The sequence below is a fragment of the Lissotriton vulgaris genome, chromosome 8 (genome assembly GCF_964263255.1).
Source record: "Lissotriton vulgaris chromosome 8, aLisVul1.2, whole genome shotgun sequence".
Taxonomy (NCBI): domain Eukaryota; kingdom Metazoa; phylum Chordata; class Amphibia; order Caudata; family Salamandridae; genus Lissotriton; species Lissotriton vulgaris.
In genome coordinates this window covers 46,890,049-46,910,284 of record NC_141696.1, presented here as the reverse complement: position 1 = coordinate 46,910,284, position 20,236 = coordinate 46,890,049, and the positions used below count along the sequence as shown (strand labels likewise).

Below are 20,236 nucleotides of genomic sequence, written 5' to 3'. Positions count from 1 at the left end.
AAATGGATCTGGAAGATTTTTCGGGAGCAGTGCTCTTGTGCCCTGGTAGGTGGTGTTGTTCGGCGATGCCTGTGTCGTTGGTCAGTCGGAAGTTACGTCCACTGCACCAATATAGGCACCACTCAGACGCACTGACGTCAGTTCTTTTCTTTCTGTGCCAACCAGCACAGATCCGGAGAAGAACTACACCGTCAGCAGGGGGCGGAGCTAGCCTTCGGCTCCTCGCATAGCCCCGGAATAATCCTGTTAAATTATCCTTAATTGTGCCGAACATGCCATAGCGGGCTCTCGAACATCTGCTGGCACCCGATTGCGGGCGAGTCCCCGGCGGCGCGGCAGTGGAGAACTAGGCCGGCAGCCGCGCACTATCCTGGAGAGGCGGCCGGGCGACGTCATCGGACGTGCGGCCTCAGCACTCAGCGGCCTCAGCGCTGGAAGTGGTCGGGCTGAGCGCGGACCGACCCGCAGTTTGGATTTGTCACTGACCGAGGCGTCTTCTCCTTCCTAGTCGGCGACCGCCCCATGAGTGAAGGGCCTGGAGGCTCTGCGGCGTGGGGAAGCAAGCAACACTGAACTCCTGCGTCATGAGGTGGAGCGCCCGTTAACTTGGTGCCATAGCCTATCTGATTCCCCGCAGCGGCGAACCGCTATCCCGACGTCCCCTGGTCAAGATGTAGCGAGGTTGACCCGGGCAGGAACTGTGGTCCTGACTGCCTCCTGGGCTATGAGGGTGCGAGACTTGCTGAAGTGAAAGGAAGGGCTTCGTCCGCCATTGCAGACACCATCTTGGGCGCGTCGGACACCCGGAGACTGGTGGCAGTACTTCGCTTACTTACGGAGACCCTGGGGTTGCATGCGCGGCCTGCTGCCGTAGAGGGGCTCCCCTGCTCTGCACTATTACACATTAGAGACTGCGATGGGGAAGAACGACACGGCCCAGGGGAAGCTCTCCTTTGAACGGCGCCGGTCAAAAGGGTCGGAGGTGGCGGCGCCGGAAACATCGCCGAAGGGAGCCACGGCGACAGCCCCGGCATCCACGGAGCTCCGAGAAATGTTAGCTGCAATGGAGAAGGGCATTCAGGATAGCATTGCATCTGTGGGCGCCAAGATAGACGCTCTGTCCTACCGCATGGATCGAATGGCGGAGCGTGTGGACAAACATGCGGAGCGCCTAGACATGGCGGAGCGCCGTCTCACCGAAGCTGAGGAGGCTCAAACAGAGTGGGACAAAGAAAGAAAGCAGTTCGATAGACTCCTACATGTTATCCGAGACAAGACAGAGGATTTGGAGGCGCGCTCCCGCAGATCCAACCTCCGTATCACAGGCGTAGCGGAAACTACACAAACGGGGAAGATGGAGTTATACGTAGAGAAACTGCTGAAGCTGCTACTGGGTGAGGAGGTGTTTTCCCCCATGTTCATTGTCGAACGAGCGCACCGCACGTTGGGCCCACAACCTCAGCCTGGCGCGCCTCCTCGCCCCATTATCGCGAAGCTACTTAACTATCGCGACAGAGACACAGCTTTACGAGTGGCGAGGGAGAAGGGCAAACTACAACATGAGGGTATGGATATCTCTATCTACCCGGACTTCACAGCCAGGATGCAGGAAGAAAGGCGACAGTTTGCGCCATATAAGAAACAACTCCGAACTCTGGGCCTGGACTACGCGATGTTGTACCCCGCCAAGCTCCGTATAAACACCGGTGGGAGGTCGTATTATTTCACGGACCCTAAGGAACTTCATAAGTCCCTGAAGACTTGGACGCGGGAGCGGAAGGAGGCCCGGCGAGGCCAAGAAGACGAAGCCGGCTCGACATCAAACCTGGAAGAACAGGACTAGAGGCTACTATGGCGTGGTTTGGAACTCTTCACTGAAGGTAGTCACCTGACCCTGGCACCACGAGGACTCCATGTTTGCAGAGGCGCAAGAGGCCTACATTCGCTTCACTAGGGTTGTTTTGTTGGGGGTGGAGATACTGATCGGACACAGGTCTTGCGCACTGCTGGTAAGGTAGTAGTTGCAGCGGGGGAGAGTATCCTGGACAAATGCTGCAGAATTGGGGGGGCCAGTATGGGTGGGAGAGGGCTGTTACACTTGATATTCGAGGGGCACTGTCATACAAGTGGGGCCGGACTGAGGCGCTGATCAGACATTCCTTCGGAACAGTTGGTGGTGCTCTATTTTGGCGCGCTCTGCCCTGGTGCCTTTGGTTGTGTTACTCTCTGAGGGGTTAGTGTTGAACTATTGAACACTACACTTATTGAGGGTTGATGGGGGGGGTTCTTGGGGCCTGTCTGACCAGGTTGGGGGAGGTCGGCTGTGGGTGGGTTGGTGCTCGAGGGGTGGGGACTAGGACTTGGTTTGTTGGGGAGAGTTGTTGCCTGGGGTTGTTTGTGAGGTTTGATTGCGCCGAAGTGTGAACTGCAGTGTGGTGCTGTACCAGTTCGGAAACGCCGGCTGGCGATTTTGAGATTATGTGAACTGCTGTGTCCTGATTCGCTTATCCTTGATAATTATGCACACGTGAATCCTTGTAATGTCTAATGTTGCACTGAATTTGCTTACACATGCCCCGGATAAGCTGAAACTGATGACTTGGAATTTGCGGGGCCTGAACGACTTCCGTAAATTAAGGAAGGTCCTCAGTTATCTTAGTAGACATCACGTAGACCTTGCCCTGTTACAGGAAACGCACTTCCACACTCCAGTAGAATGCTAAAATCTAGGGGTCTGGCTGGGAACATAGTCGCCGCGGGCTTCACGACACATGCCCGTGGGGTGTTAATCTGGGCCAATCCCTCATCACAGCTGAAGCTCATTCCAGTGCACTCTGACCCGGAAGGCAGGTACGTCCTGGCAAGATGTGTGGGTAAGGGCCTGGACCTATTGGTGGTGAATGTTTATGGCCCCATTCTACGCGACTCTGTCTGCTCTTGCGAGATCATATGCACAGCCTTGGACGTTATGGGGCGGGGACTTTAACTTTGTATTTGACCCAACTATGGACCGTTCTGCGGGCATTGTTCGGCGCCCTGTGGCTTCGGCCTCATATAGGAAAGCTGAAATGACTAAATCTGACTTGGTGGATGTTTGGAGGGAGAGGCACCCCACGAAGGGCGGTTATACACATTACTCGGCCTTCCATGATGTCCACACTAGGATAGATTACTGGTTGGCGTCCCCCCAGGTACTTGGTAATATTAGCGCATGCGAGGTCCTTCCACGCACACTCTCGGACCACTCTCCCATTCTCCTACACCTCTTAACAGCCAGGAAGGGGATCCCGGCCTTCACTTGGAGGTTCCCCCCTTTTGCGCTGTTGGATGACGCATTCAGGGGGGAGCTCGCAGAAGACATAGAACAATACTTTGTGACAAACATAGGCACAGTAGACGACCTCTTTACGGTCTGGGAAGCTTTTAAGGTGTACATCAGGGGGGTGGCTATGTCAAAGCACTCGAGTGTGCTACGCACCATCAGACGGGACCTCACCACTCTGGAGAATAGGATAGCGGGGCTGGAGGCTAGGCGGCTGAAGTCAGGCGGCGATACTGAGGGACCGGCGATCACCCAACTGCTGTCCGAGTTTCAGGCTCTGGCGGACAGGGAGATCCTTTATATGGGCAAATATGCCACAGCCAGAGTGTACGGGGAAGGGGAAAGGCCTGGCGCGTTACTAGCGCGCATGGTCCGAAGCTCTAGACGCCCACTGGTCGTTGAGGAGCTGAGGACTCCGGAGGGAGACACAGTCACAGATGAGGAGCAGATACTAGAGACCTTCAGAAGATACTACGCAGGGTTATATCAGTCCAAGACGCAGGGAGTTGAGGACGAAATGGAGGACTATTTAGATCATATTGCTATGCCGTTCCTCAAGAACTCGGATAGGGAATTCTTGATGGGCCCCTTCCACCAGGACGAAATACTGGAGGCACTAGCGAGTATGAGATCGGGCAGTGCCCCGGGCTCGGATGGCCTCACGGTTAGTTTTTATAAAGCCTTTAAGGACTTACTGCTGCCACACTTGGTTGCCCTCTTTGATGCCATTTGTGAGAATGGTGAAATGCCGCCTACTATGTGTGAAGCGCTGCTCATCACTATACCCAAACCGGGGAAACCGCCTGAACTTTGCGGCTCGTACTGACCACTCAGCCTGCTGAATGTCGATGCTAAGATTTATGCAAAGGTCATAGCCACTCGGCTGGCCTTACTGGTCCCTGGACTGGTCGCTCCGGAGCAATCCGGATTTGTCCAGTGCAGAAATTTAACCTACAACATACGCACGGTACTGGGCACTATGCAGCATGTCAAGCAGGAGAACAGCGCGCTGGCAATCTTCCTTGACATGGAAAAGGCGTTCGACTCGGTTGAGTGGCCCTTCATGGTACGTGTACTGCGAAAGTTGGGTCTGGGCGAGCCGTTCATGCAGCGGATTGGGGCGCTGTACCATCGGCCCTCTGCCAGGCTACGTCTGGGCGATAGGGTGACGGAGCCGATATACATTGGAAGAGGCACGCGACAGGGGTGCCCCCTGTCGCCGTTGCTCTATGCACCGGTGGCGGAACCCCTGGCATGTGCCATACGGGAATACCACAGCCTAGAGGGTATTAGCTTCCCCACCTATAAAATAGGGATATCGACTTATGCAGATGATACGTTATTGTATGTCAGAGACCCGGAGGCTAATTTGGCCGCGGTACTTCATGAGGTGGTCCGCTTCGGCTCACTGTCGGGCCTGAAGGTGAACTGGGATAAGTCGATTGCTTTCCCGCTCACCACGGTGACACGACCGTTCGCTATGGAGTACCCGCTGCAGTAGTCCTCCGACTCGGTTCGTTACCTGGGCATTCGCCTTCATACAGATCCTGAGATCCTAATTCGGGACAATTACGGGGTGGCTTATAGCAAATTGGTCGACGACGTCGATAACTGGATCAGGCTTCCGCTCTCCCTTTCGGGTAGAATCGCTTTAATGAAAATGGTGGTGCTTCCCCGATTCCTGTTTCTCTTCCTGAATTTGCCTGTGGTATTGTCGAAGGTCTTCTTTAGGCAACTCACCAAAGTCATGGTGCGGCTGGCTTGGGGTGGCAAGCAGCCCAGAGTCCGATGGACGACCCTGATACTCTCCTGTGAGATGGGGGGACTGGGAGTACCGGACCTAGAACGCTATTATAGGGTTGCACAGGCATCGCATTTACACTTGTGGATACATGGTGATGCTCGGACCCCGCACCTCATATTGGAGCGGTTGTTTGCGGACCCGCTTCCTCTGCCTGCCACTGTCTGCCTGCCCACGGATCGCACGGTTGGCCAGATGGACTCACTTAAAGCGACCAACCATGCCTGGAACTACTTGGTGAGTTCTCGTGGCTGCACATTACTATACTCCCCATTGTTGCCTGTTGAGTGGGCCCTTTGGCTTGACCCGTTGGGTGAAAAAGGAGTGATTAAAGCCCTGCGGACCCTTGGCATAGTAAGAATGGAAGACCTATTCGCGGATGGCACACTTAAAACCTGGGACCAGTTGACTACCACGGAGTCAGGCCACACCCTGCTACTGAAATTCCAATATCACAGACTCCGCTCTGCGTTCCGTGAAATATTGGGCCCAGACTTGGAGGAACCGGAGGAGGTCCTGGAACTGACCTATGTACTTAAATCCACCTCGTCGGCGAAGCTCATTTCGCAGGTTAACAAGTTGGGTGTAGTGCATCAGCGCCTACAGCCTTCTAAGGCCAGGGAGGCCTGGCAGGTTGATTTTCAATCCCCCATAGATGATGTTATGTGGCGATACTGCTGCTCCAGCAGGCGTAAGATTTCCTTGAATGGCAGGCACCGGTTGTTGTTGATGTTATCTACAGCGGGTGTACTATACACCTGAGCGTCTGCACCGCTATGGCCTTCGCCCCACAGCTGAATGCGAGCGCTGCCGGACAATGGTGGCGGACTTTTTCCATTTGGCGTGGTTATGTCCTGGGGTGCAGGCATTCTGGGGGGAGGTATTTGCCGAACTAGACCAGATTCTGGGGGAGACTCTGCCCCGCACTCCGGCGCTGGCGCTTATTGGTTATTCTAAGCCACTGGCTCCATCTCTGCGTCGTCTGGTGGACATGGCGCTGCTGTTGGCGAGGAGGGTGGTGGCGGCTTGCTGGATGCGAGGGCCCCTGCCAACCAAAACAAGAAGGATGCGAGACCTACAGTACTGCTGCACCCAGACAGAACTATACAGCGACCTGCTACCGCCCAGGAGTAGGCCCAAGAATTTCTGGGATCTTTATAAAGAGCACCTACAGAAAGGGGAGGAGGAAGGCTCTGACACATCCGAGGCGGTTGAACTACAGGATAGGGTGGAGGAGTAAGGTTCTGACTGTGTTCATCGCTACACAGAAGAGGGGAGGGCTGGGAGTGCTCCGAGTTAAGTGGGAGCTGCTGTGAGGATTCCGAGTTGAGGTGAGAATGGGGGTTGCCGGGGGAGGACCCTTCACTACGGGGGGATAGGCACTGGACACAGAGTAGGTACACATGGGGACATGATAGTTGGGGCTGGGTTGGCAGACACACAGACACACTCTAGAGGGCGGGGTGGGAGTTTAGTGGGGGTTGTTTTCTTGACCTTGTCTCGGTACTAGACCTGTTGACCGCGATTGCAGAAGTAGATTGCCAGTTGCCACACCGCACCAACAAGTAGCTTGCGACATAACACTTTTAATGGCACAGTTATACAATCGATGCATTACCACGCCGCCGGGCCTCAGGGATGCCGGCAAAAAGGCTGTGTACGAACTAGTACTTTGCTGCTCATGTGATTATCATAATGTATGAGGAGGTACACTGTGCTCGTGTGTTACATTTGGTGATGTCAATGGCTTTGCTATCAATAAAGGTCTTTTTAAAAAATAAAAAAAAACTACACCGTCAGCAACTTTGCAGAGAACATTTTTTAAAGTTTTGGTGAGAGCTGATGAGGTAATAAGTACTTGGATAACTGGGGTTGATCTGGGGGTAGGGACCAACGGACAGGTGCTTTGGTTGATCAAAGATGCTTTAAGTAAGACAGTGCTTTCAATCTCTAACATCCTTGGTTTTCAACAATAAAATGTAAATCTGATAGTGACTTCTAGCTGCAGATTCCTTACCTTAGAATGTCCCAGTCATCAGGCTGGATCCAAAAACATTTGTGTGAGCAGTACCTGTAGGGAAGTAGGATCTGCTGTCATGGTCGCCCCTGTTTTTTTGCTGGTGTCATTATGTTTTTCTGACTAGCCTGACTGGGATCCTGCTAATCAGGACCCCAGACTCTGTAATTCACCAATACATTTGACATAGTAAGTTCTTAGGTACACCCCAGATTGGCTACTGATGTACCCTTGGAATTCCCTAGTATTTGGTATTAAGGTACCCAGGGCATAGGTAAACCAGGGGTCCGCCATGGGCTGAAGTATGTATTATGCCACCCATGGGAGACCACTCAAATTGTGACATCAGGCCTTCCATTGCAGCCCGTGTAAGCTGATGCTAGCACCACTCACCTCATATATAAGTTTCCTTGTATCTGAGGTCACTGCAGTTTAAACATATAAGTCACCCCTAAGGCAGGTCTTTCAAGCCTGAATGCAGGACACTCAGTTCTAATTGTGATTGTACCCATGTGTGAGAGGCTGGCTTGCTACATGGTGCTCACTTATGTAAGTGTAGCACCCTTCACTAATCCAGACAAGCCTTATGGTGATTTTAATGGTCTTACACAATCTTAGGAAGCTCTCTAAGTGGTAGTTGTGAGCAGCCTTCAGACCTAATCCAGAAGGAGTGTAAAGCAGCTTGTTTTACTAGTACGTAGTCTTATGGTATAGGTTAAGTGAAAAAGAATCACACAGTGTAGTTAGTAAAATACGTATTTTATTACAAACACTCACTACCACAATGTATTATCTTCTACCCAGAGATATTAAAACAATACACACAATACTTAGGAAAAAGAACACGTAACCCGCACAAATACTCAGTGGTCTCCAGGGGGAGACCAAACCATACACTAAAATAGTGGAATGCGAACCAGGGCTCAAGTCAAGAATGGACCCATAATACGTAGAAAAGCTGGGGACCCAAGGAACAACCCTAGGTGAGTATCTAGAAACGCTATGGAAGTTGTGCTCGCTATTTGTTAGTCAATAGGTAAGTCGCTATTGCAACTTTAAAGAAGAAGGACCCTTCCCTGTAGACGCCAATGAAACCCTGTGGAAGATAAAAGGGGAGTCACCCCACCCATGTATACCCTAGGAACCAGGATACCTACTCTATGAAAGCTGGGTGGCTAGGTGTCAAGTGACGTCAGAAACCGATGTAGCCCACAATGGAGGACTTCAGAAAATATGCCGCTGAAGGTGAAGATGAAGGAGTCAATTGGAACCCAAAGGTGAATCAAAGAGGAGAGGTACCTGCAAGCAAAGGGGTTCAACTCAGCAATGACCACGAGGCATGGAGGACAAATGCCCACCGATATCGGAGAAGCAGGAGAGGTTGATGGTGTCCTTGTAGTTGCAGCTGTGCAGACCAGGTGATGCTGTAGAAGACCAGGAGCTGGTCACAATCTGTCCCGCCTCGAGAGCCATGGGGTCAGTGTTTGGCAGGGGTACCAACAAGCCTTGGCAGTAGCAAGCAACGTAGTCGATGAAAAAGGTGCAGTGTCAGGATCAGTAAGGTCCAAGTAACTCACCACTAGCAGGTAAGTCAGCGCAGGCCCCCAGCAAGCAGGGGAGCCCACTGAAACCCCAAAAGACCCCCAATAGGATCCATGGGCCGAAGGCACAGTAGTCGCAAGAGGACCTAGAGCAGCTCACCAATGAAGAATACCCACAATGCAAAGGAAGCGGCTAGAGTAAAGATCTTGGCTGCAGGAGTTGCTTGAGGTGGAGCTTCTTGTAGCCCAACGATCTCTGGAGGAGAGATCAACAAGCCTAGGTAACAGCAAGTCAACAAAGTGCACATGGGTTCTGTTCCAGTGGTTCCGACTAAGGATACTAGCCTCAACCTCGATATGAAGACAGTGCAGGCCTCGAAAGAGTTGCAGAGCTACCACCTGTGTTGCTGAGCCTTTCGGAGTCTGTGGGAGCCCAGGATCAGCAGACCAGCTAGCTGTCTTGCGGTGCCTGCAGATGCAGAGGAGTGACTCTTTCACTCCAAGGGAGATTCTTGGATGTCCACAGGCCTGGTGAAGAACCTGTATGGAGCACAGGCACAGATGTTGCAGAGGACCAGCAGGACGACGGGAGCAGAAGCAGCAGGAATCGTCCACATTGCAGTCTTAGTTCCGAAAGCGAAGTCCAGCGCAGTCCAGAGTTTCTAGACGGTTGAAGATGAAGTGGTGAACAATCTGAATCTTGTTCCACAATGAATCTAAGGACCCACCCACAGGTAACCCCTTAAGTATCCTTAGGAATGGGTTGGGAAGCTTCAGGGGTTGCTCCCAGATGAGAGGCTGGACAGTGGGGAGGATACTCACATATCCTTTGTCCAGTTTTGCGCCACAGCTTGAGCCAATGGCTCCCTGAGCTGGGTTGAACTGGCATATGCAAGGAGGGCCCAAATGAGCCCTTCAAGCTGTCTTAGTGGCACTGGCAAGTGCCCCCATCATGCCCAAATACACTAGACCCTGTCTGGGAGGTGGCCACACCTCCCTGTGACAGGATATCTGTTGTTCTGGCTTCCCCTGCTCAAGCTTCCATCAGCAGCAGGAGGACAGAAACATGTCTCTGGTCAGCAGCAGGTCTAGCTTGCTCTCTGGTTCTTGAAGACTGGTACTGGGAGCACTGAGGGCCTCCTGGAGGAGCTTTACAGTGCATGGAATCATACCTCCCACACCGTTTACGGTGTGGGGGTATGATTCAATTCCAACATGTTTGATTCCAAACATGACAGGTTTTGTTACAGCCAGTTTAGAGATGGTCATCACCTAATGACGCATGGCCACTCTATTTGTTATAATGGCTGATGCAATTACAACCTGTGAGAATGGACTCCGACGGTTGTAGGGGTGCATCGCTCATGAAGGAGCACCCTCACACTTAGAACCAAGCGCCCTACCTTCAGGATTAAAAGGCCTGCCTTTGGGGTGACTTTTAGGTTTTAAGTGTAGTGACCTAAGATATAAGAAAACTTATAACCGTTGTGAGTGGTGCTGGCACCCGCTTACGCAGGGTGTGATGGCAGGCTTGTAGTTCTCTTCCAGGGGATCCTCATATATAGTCATAAGCATATGAATATTCCTGTCAATGTGCGGGACCCCGGAAAACATATCACATATATGTGAAAACCATATATGTAGCTCTATATATATATCCATATATTACCTACTGGCGGTCGCCAGTAGGTATATATAGTTAGGATTTTTTCCCTATGGGATTTCTGAAAATTCTATGTCTAATAACTTTGACGTTTGTGGACGGTATTGGCTGAAATTTTCAGGAAAATGGTACATTTTGTTTCTGAGCAGCCCCTGAAAATTTGGGGGGTGTTCGGCAAGGGGGGGCCGAGAGAAAAGGGGGGTCCCAAAACGCGTTTTTCCCATGTTAATTTCCATGGGGCGGTTGGCCTCACTTTTAGCTCGAACGGCTGAATGGATTTGCACGAAACTTGGCAAAATTGTAGGGACTGTTAGCCCGATGTGCCTTTGCTAGGTCTCAATATATGTGCTCCAGTGGATTTTGAGAAATTAACGTTCAAAGTAAGATATATATCTGTAACAGCGCTCCGGGTAGCGATCCGGTTCGCGTACTATTCGCGTAACGGAACTTTGCGATGCGAAGCTGATTGGCTTTCCGGTGTCTGTCAACATTCTAAACAGTCCGGAGCGGCCGGCATCTTGTCTCTCGGTAGGATCGAGAGACAAGAGGAGGCCAAAACAAAGGGGGAAATTACCATAAGGGGGCATAGTAGATCCTCGTTGACCCCCTAGGTTTTATGTGGAGGTTTTAAAAGGTCCCAGCAGGGCAAAAAAAAACCTTTTTTTTTTTTTTGCGTGGTGAGCGCCTAGTACGCGAACCGGAAAGCGTTCTGGGCAGCGTACTATAAGGATAAAAGAATGATAGACTTTTCTAATACTGTATGTTAATTGTTTGTTTTTTTTTGTTTTTTTTTGTTTTCTTTATTTTTAAAGTATTTTTTTTTATTTTGATTGTGTTTCATAATTCATTAAACTTTCTAACATTTCATTGTCAGAAATGTCAAAATTGAATATAGGGTGTAACATGTCCTCATTTTTAAGCAGGTTATCCACTGCTTCAACACATTGTAGTAGTTCCTGGTCTCTACTTTGATCCATAAAATCATCAATTTTTCCTTGGCTGCTCTCTTCCAGTACAATTGTAAATTGAACTTGCTGCTCGCCTTCCATTTTGCCTGAAATTTTGATTAAAAAAATATATATTAGTAGAGATAGGGCACTGTTGGGATTAATTTTAGATAGGCAGTTTTTATCAGTGAATTTATCTTTTGGCAGTGTATAGTATCAGAGTGGAAATAGGACTATAAAAAAGTGTATGTGATTTAACCAAGACAAGCCTAACTCCATTCATAACTATAACAGAGAAGTCTATCTAAATCCATAACTACTACAGAGGGATAGTATATATCTATCAGAAAAAGTCTACCATATTAAGTTATAGTGCACAATATACTTCAGTTTTAAAAATAACAACTTACCTTCACAAACAAGTTGAAGTGTTTGGTAGCTATTCAAATGTGATGTACAACAAGAAGTAGCAGTCAAAATGGCTGTGTTTTCTTCTCTTCCTTTATATATATTCAGGTATATAACCAATCAAATGTCAGGTAATATAAGTAGAAAATGAAAGTAACATTTTCATTGGTTGTCAATTCCAACACTTCAGATGTGTTTTGCGAAGTAATTTACCTCACGGTATTTAGAGAGGTCTACAGGCTTAATGGCTAAATGGAATTTCAATCAAATTTGTGAAAATGAAAGGGATTGTTATGTAGTATGAGGTAATCTATATTTGGTGAGAGTGTCTCCAGTCGTTTTTCTGTGAATTACTTTCCCACCTTTTTTTTTGGACCGCTTCCCGGGTAGCGGTCCGGTCCGCGAACTAGGAGCGTAACGGGAGTCCACCATTTTGTGTTTCGGTCGAATTAAGATATAAAATGGAGGGCAAATAATGTTCAGAATGGGTAGAAGGGGGCACGGTACAAGTATTTTGACCCCCTAGGTTTTCTGAGGGTGGCTGAGGAGGACCATATGTGCGGGGAAAAAACATATTTTTTTTAAATTTTACGCGGTTAGCTTCCAGTTCGCGTACCGGGTAGCGCTCTTTGAGCGTAGTTTGTTGAAAATTACGGAAAAAAGTTAGAGAAAAATAATAATTGTGAGTGATCAGATGTAGGGTAGCTCTGAGAAGAGCTTTTGGGTTTATGGTACATTTTGGTACTTATAAGTAGGTACCAATGCACAGTCTTAAATTCAAAATGAAAATTCTGTTGCCCTCATCTGAGAAGTGAACTCCATCTCCTCTGTAGATATCTTGCATGTAGTAACGCAAGTTATTGTTGTACAAGGAGCCCATTCCATGGTCTCTCATGTAAGCTGAAACAGATTTGTTTACATGCTTCCTCGCTTTCTCAATTTGTGGACAAAATTGGTTGGACCACCTCCATTTCTGTCTTTGGCATATATTGGAATATACCAAGGCAGTTTGAGGAAAAAGTGCCATTAATTGCTCAAAGGTGTCCTTTAAAAGCATTTCCAGACCTACCCCAGTCAAAGTGCCCAAATCATTACCTCCACAGTGTACTATTAACAGGTCAGGTTTTGGCAAATGCATAAAGGTTTTCACCAATGGTGTCAATTGGTGACATTTTAATCCTCTTTGGCCCAACCACTTAATTTCCACATCTTGTAAATTGAGGTTAGGTAAATTTCTGTTCTCAGCATACCTTTGAGCCCAGTAGATGTAACTATGTCCAACAATCCAGACATTAAACATGGTGAGAGAAGGTTGGGCTGCAGTCAGATGAAGTGTGGTAATGAAAGGGCAGTTGAAACAGTAGGAGTTTGTAAAGAAAAAAAACTGTGGATTTCCAGTCCTAATGATTCATTAGCAGTGATTGGTGTATTTTCATTTCTGAAAACAGAAAGTTAGGGTGCATGGTTGTGTTCTTTGAAAGATGTAATTTGAATGGTCAAGGAAGAAACATTTAATGAAAGATTGCACTGGATACGCAGGTGCACTGAGAGTTCAGAGTTCAATTGAAACATTGTTGTGTGAATTTGCAAACATGAGAGGTCTTTCAGGAGGTGGTTGCTAAGCAAAAAAGGCAGAGAGGGCAGAGGGGGGAAGGGTTTTGATTTGAAAAAAGTGAGGGAAGAGTTATGATTGGCTAATATGAGAGATATGTGTAATGAATATCTGTATTTGTGTGCTTTCAATAGCTGCAGCCTCTGGAGTGCATCCTCTTTGTTCTGCTGAAGACAATTTGGAGTATTTCTGAGACTGTTTTGAAACTTAAAAAGTATTTGCTAAGGTGAGAAAAGATTTATTTAATTTAGATAGAGAATAGTATGATTTAAGGAGAAAATGATGAAGAAAGCTGTGTTTTTAAAATGTGGCTTTGTCTCAAGTGATATACAAATAGATTTTGTTTTTTTGGAGAAATTGTAATTGCATATTCGGTGTAGCATTCTGGCATGCAGTAACACAAGTTATTGTTGTACATGGAGCCCATTCCATGGTCTCTCATGTAAGCTGAAACAGATATGTTGTTTTTAAAAACGATTTTTGAAAACAATTACATTTCTGGATATGTACTGCTAGAGCTTCATAGGTTGTTTGGGTCATATTTATAAGGCATTTGAGTGTCTATGATGTTATTTTTCCCTTTTTAAATGGAAAGCGTTCTTCATGGGGCAAGTTTCTTGTAAATACGCTCCCACCTGTGCTTGGCAAATTTAGATTTTGATTATGGGAGTTACATAGCCATGTTAATAATGTCCCAAAAATGGTGCAAGGGCATTCAATAAAACGCTTTCATGTGTCTCAAGGACATTTTCAGTCATTTCCTCTTGAATGCAGGTATACAATTGATTTATATGCTGTGTTTAAAAACGATTTTTTGCAATCAATTACATTTCTGGATATGTACTGCTAGAGCTTCATAGGTTGTTTTGGGTCATATTTATAAGGCATTTGAGTGTCTATGATGTTATTTTTCCCTTTTTAAATGGAAAGCGTTCCTCATGGTGCAAGTTTCTTGTAAATACGCTCCCACCTGTGGTTGGCAAATTTAGATTTTTATTATGGGAGTTACATAGCCATGTTAATAATGTCCCAAAAATGGTGCAAGGGCATTCAAAAAAACGCTTTCATGTGTCTCAGGGACATTTTCAGTCATTTCCTCTTGAATGCAGGTATACAATTGATTTATATGCTGTGTTTAAAAACGATTTTTTGAAATCAATTACATTTCTGGATATGTACTGCTAGAGCTTCATAGTTGTTTTGGGTCATATTTATAAGGCATTTGAGTGTCTATAATGTTATTTTTCCCTTTTTAAATGGAAAGCGTTCCTCATGGGGCAAGTTTCTTGTAAATACGCTTCCACCTGTGGTTGGCAAATTTAGATTTTGATTATGGGAGTTAAATAGCCATGTTAATAATGTCCCAAAAATGGTGCAAGGGCATTCCAAAAAACTCTTTCATGTGTTTCAAGGACATTTTTAGTCATTTCCTCTTGAATGTAGGTATACAATTGATTTATTTGCTGTGTTTAAAAACGATTTTTTGAAATCAATTACATTTCTGGATATGTACTGCTAGAGCTTCATAGGTTGTTTGGGTCATATTTATAAAGCATTTGAGTGTCTATGATGTTATTTTTCCCTTTTTAAATGGAAAGCGTTCTTCATGGGGGAAGTTTCTTGTAAATACGCTCCCACCTGTGCTTGGCAAATTTAGATTTTGATTATGGGAGTTACATAGTCATGTTAAAAATGTCCCAAAAATGGTTCCAGGGCATTCAAAAAAACGCTTTCATGTGTCTCAAGGACATTTACAGTCATTTCCAACTGAATGTAGGTATACAATTGATTTATATGTTGTGTTTAAAAACGATTTTTGAAATCAATTACATTTCTGGATATGTACTGCTAGAGCTTCATAGGTTGTTTGGGCCATATTTATAAGGCATTTGAGTGTCTATGATGTTATTTTTCCCTTTTTAAATGGAAAGCGTTCTTCATGGGGCAAGTTTCTTGTAAATACGCTCCCACCTGTGCTTGGCAAATTTAGATTTTGATTATGGGAGTAACATAGCCATGTTCAAAATGACCCACAAATGGTGCAAGGGCAATCTAAAAAAACACTTTCATGTGTCTTAAGGACATTTTAAGTCAATGAGGAAACACAGGTGATGTAATTCTGAAACGAGGAAAAGAAACTCCACATTTTTCAATTACATCACTAGTGTTTCCTAAGTTTATGAATGACATTGTGCAGATGAAGTTTAGGTGTGACCACAGATTCAAAAGAGGTCTGCCCTTTGTTCAAGAGTGAAGTGGACATGACTTACTTCATTGGTAGGCCTTCACATGTATTATCTCCTTTGTTTTCTTCAACAAGTGAAAATCTCATCTGCAACCATGTGTTGGCCTCACCTCAAACAAACAAAACAGGTGATGGACCGAATGTGGATCAATGACACACATTCACCCCAGTCCAAAGATCTGGGCCCAAACAAACCTTTAGATAGGCCACACCTTATCGTCAACCTGAATCAATCATTTAAAATGTTAGGGAGAGATTTATGATTGTTGTATGCCTGTTTTGTACCACTGTGTGTCATTTTTGTGACGCAGTGCTGGTGCAAAAGATTTTCTATGTTAAATAATAAGTAGGGTGTTAAGTTTTTGATGACTGTTATTCATTTACTGTTTGGTAATAGTGGTTAATAAAATTTTTTATTATATTTTTCCACAGATTCAACTGCAGATCATTTCAAAATTTGAAAAATGCCAACTAAGAATCGAATTAGAAAGGCTAGAAAACGTCAAAGACAGCAGGATGATCTATTATTGCAGCAGTCCTCTCCCCAAAATACTTGTGAAATCACCAAGAAAGCTCCGGGTAAGAGCACGAAATCATTCTTAAGAAATATTTGTAGTAAAAAAAGTATTTCTCCAAAAAAATGTTCAGTCCAGAAAAAGAAAAGCAATTTAAATGGAAAGGAAAGACCAATCAAAAATGTTACTGGTAGAGCAAGAGATAACTCTGTGCATGATAGTAGAAGGAAACAACAGTTTAGGGACATTCGAAAACGAATGTTCCGCAACACGATAATAGTTAACTTATTAAAAAATATTAAGAAAGGCCAACAGAAAGTGGCATTTTATAAGAAGAAGAAAAATGTAGAGAAAATTATTGATCATGCTTTTGAAATTAAGCGAAAGTTGTTTATTTTGGTAATCAATAGAATTAGGAAACTAAGCAAGGTAATTTCTGATTTCAAATCAAAAAGTAGATGGAAGAGAGTAGTAAATCGTAGTAACTTTTGTGAAGTTTTTTCCAGAGAATGGATGCATAGTTCAAGTTGTGAGGCATTTTTTAATGAGGAGAGTTATTTTCAGGATAATGATTTGGTGTTTGCAGTTGACACCAGTGGTCGAGCTTATGAAGTGAAGGATGGTTGTCCAGTTGAAAAAGAAAAACTTGTGACAACAGAGACAGACGAGGTGTTAGGTAATGAGGTTTTAGGAAGACGTCCTAAGGGTCCTGTGTACATTTGGAAGTGTAGTTCTATTTGCAGTGTGCGACAGGTTTCCATCAATTTGCTTTGTGATTTTATACGGACATTTAATAAGAAAAGTTTGAAGCAGAAAATGAAGTTGTTGCAAGATTTACATCCTTGCAGAGTGAGACAAATGACAGGTTTGCGTGGTCATTCACTGGCTTGTCTTTCCAGGAGAGTATGCCAGAGTGTTTTTCATCATTTCAGGATGCTAGCAGTGCATCATAATAAAGTGAGAAAATTAGTGAGAATGTTGTATTATGCTAAGAGTCCAGCAATTATGCTTAAACAATTATGTGCTGCTCTTTTGCATGGTTCTGAAATAGATGTCAAGAATATTTGTGAAGAAATTGAGTTTTGTTACTTTGGTAGTAAAGATGAGAATGTTCAAATTGACACAGAAGTAGAAGGTAATGTTGAAGATAATGTACAGGTTTCTAGTACAGATAAATTTCAGAAGGAAATTGCCACGTTTCAGATGAAATCAAGTGAGAGGCCTAATTTCACTTGTGTGTGTTGTCGACGCACTTATTATAAGAATCAGACTAAGTTAGTGGATTTATATGCAAAAAGTGAAAGGGAAAATAATAGTGAATGGAAGGATTTCGCCACATACTTGATGGTAGAAAATTGTTTTGATTTGGGATCGGATCAACGTGTGTGTACTTATTGTTGTAACAAATTAAACCAAAACCAGATGCCTGCTAGGGCGGTTCATAATAATCTTGAATTGGTTGAGGTTCCTTCTGAATTGAAGGATTTAAATACTTATGAATCTATTTTGATTCAAAGTATCCATCCCTTTCAGGCTATTGTAAGAATGGAGCCAAAGACAGGGAAGTTGCCTCCAGCAGATTTACAGAGAGGATTAAAGGGAAGAGTTGTTTATTTGCCTCTAGATTTGAACAAAAACATTAACACAATTGGAGTAGAAAAAGTTGAAGAGGAACCTCTGGTTATCTTGGTTAATGGGGTTCCGACAAAGAATAAGAAAATATGGCAAGATTTAGTGGATGTTAGGAAAGTCAAAAAGGCAACATTGTATTTGAAGAAAAATAATAAGTACTATATAAATGTATATGTTACAGAAGAGGAAGTAAGTGATGAAGAGGATAGCGATTTGTGTGCTGGCCAAATTGAGAAAGTAGAGGCCTCTAAAAGTGAAGAAATATATGAACATTATAGTGTTCATCCTTTGCATTCCAAGGAAGTCATGGGGAATGCAATTGAGTTGTTTCAAATGAAACAAGCCAAAGGGAGTCCCATTAGTGTTTGGGAGGAAAGTTTGGAAGCTCGGTGTTTCCCACAGCTATTTCCCACAGGTCGAGGAGGAAGATATGATGAGCGACCTCATCAAATGCCTGCGTCTGAATACCGGACTTTACGATTGTATGCAGAAGATCCTAGGTTTCGTCAATGTATTCCCTATTTGTTTCATCTCCTGTTTGAAAGCGATCTGTCTGGACTGTCATATGCAGTGAACCACATCTTAAAAAGTGGTATACAGATGCAAAACATCTCGGCAAGTGACTTTATGCATAAAGTCAATGTCCAAGACAGTATTTTGGATTCTCACCTAATTAATCTCATGGCGTGTCAGCGTGGTACTAATGAGTACTGGTACCGTCGTCATGGTGATTTAAAATGTATGCTGAGGAACTTAGGAACTCCAACATGGTTCCTTACTCTGAGCTGTGCCGAGTATGGCTGGGAAGACTTACTTGAATTTCTACGAGAGGCAAATGGAAATATTGAAAACATTGAATTCAAGACACCTGGAGAACTGTGTTCTTTGGATCCAGTGAATGTATGCAGGTACTTCAATCATAGATTTGAAGCTATGATGTCTTTCATCACAAATAAGAAGAATCCACCTCTTGGAGAGGTGTTGGTTTTCTTCTGGAGAAAGTAGTACCAAGCAAGAGGTGCTCCTCATATACATATGTTGTTGTGGATCAAGGATGCACCTAAATTTGGAACAGATCCGGATGACTTAGTGCTGAATTTCATAGAACAGTATTCTACGTGTGCTGTTCCAAACGCAACAGAGAAGAAAAGCCTAAGAGAACAAGTTCTACGTTTCCAAAGCCATCGTTGTGGAAAGTACTGTCATCGTAAATTCAGAAACAAGGACAAGTTCTACACCAAATGTCATTTCAACTTTCCACGACCGGTGATTTCTAAAGGAAGAGTGAACAGTTTGATGTCTTCGCTGCGACATAATGTGACGAGGAAATCACCCAAAAATACATACAATTTGAAAAGGAACGAAGAGTCCAAGTACATCAACGACTACAACCCAGTGATTTTGTCCATGTGGAATGCTAACATGGATATACAGTTTGTGGCTGACAACTGTATGGCTGTGGCTCGGTATGTGACATCTTACATCACCAAAAAAGAAAAGACAGAATTGAAGGATATGTGGGAGGACATTTCCCATGAAAAGAGCCTCAGCAAGAAGTTGTACAGTTTCAGTCTGAAGATGTTGTCGCATCGAGAAATCGGAGCTTACGAATGTTGGGACCGGTTGTCTTCAGCAAGTCTCTATGCCAAATCCAGGAGCATCGTTTGGGCGAGTCTTGGTCTTGCTGCAACGCGAAATCGAGTTCTAAAACCTGTCCGGGAAATTGAGTATTTGGCAGAAAAGGAACCAAACAGTACCGACATTTTGAAGACCAACATGTTGGATACATATTATCCAAATCGAAGCAGTCACCTTGAGAATGTTTGTCTATATGAGGTTCTACAAAATTATATATTCAAGAGGAACATCAAAGAAGATATTGAGAAAGGAGTGCATGCTGTAATTGGAAGTGAGGGATGTCTGGTCAAGCAAAGAAAATGCCAATTAGTAAACCATCGAAAATTGAGTGGCGAATCTCCAGAAAAAAAGGAGTTTTTCTATTTAGCACTTTTGCAACTTTTCAAGCCTTGGCGTGCAGAAGAGGAACTGCTTGGAGATTTCCTCTGTTACGAAGACTCTTTCACTGCTGCTAAGGAGACCATAGAATGTCCTGCTTTTCCCAAATATCAAGAAATGTTGACTTTGGAAATTGAGCAGGAAGCAACGATTGCAGCCGAGATTGCCAGAGACAGTTCTCAGGACAGTCAGAGTTCTGTTTCATTGAGTCAGGATCCACTAGGAGGACCTATTATCGAAAATGAAGCTGCCACTGCTATGAATGAAGTGGAAAGAGCCATGGCACATGCTCAGGAGGATGCAGTTAACTTAGAAGACTTGGAAAAACAACTCAACGTTGAGCAGAGGAAAATATATGATGAAGTTACCAAGCAAATTGAGCATGGATTAAGTCATGAGAAGAAAGAGTGCTCATGTACATCGTTGAAGCCTGTCCGACTGTACGTGAGTGGAGAAGCGGGAACTGGAAAAAGTTTCCTCATTAAAGCAATTTCTTGTTATTTGCAGGAAAGGACTG

At 45.1% G+C, this 20,236-nt stretch overlaps 1 protein-coding gene across 1 annotated transcript in view; it reads left to right on the top strand.

The window, feature by feature from the left end:
• The window catches only part of LOC147693352 (transient receptor potential cation channel subfamily M member 2-like), a 3,804,886-nt gene that overhangs the window by 2,817,998 nt on the left and 966,652 nt on the right, over window positions 1-20,236 (top strand). The window lies entirely within an intron of this gene.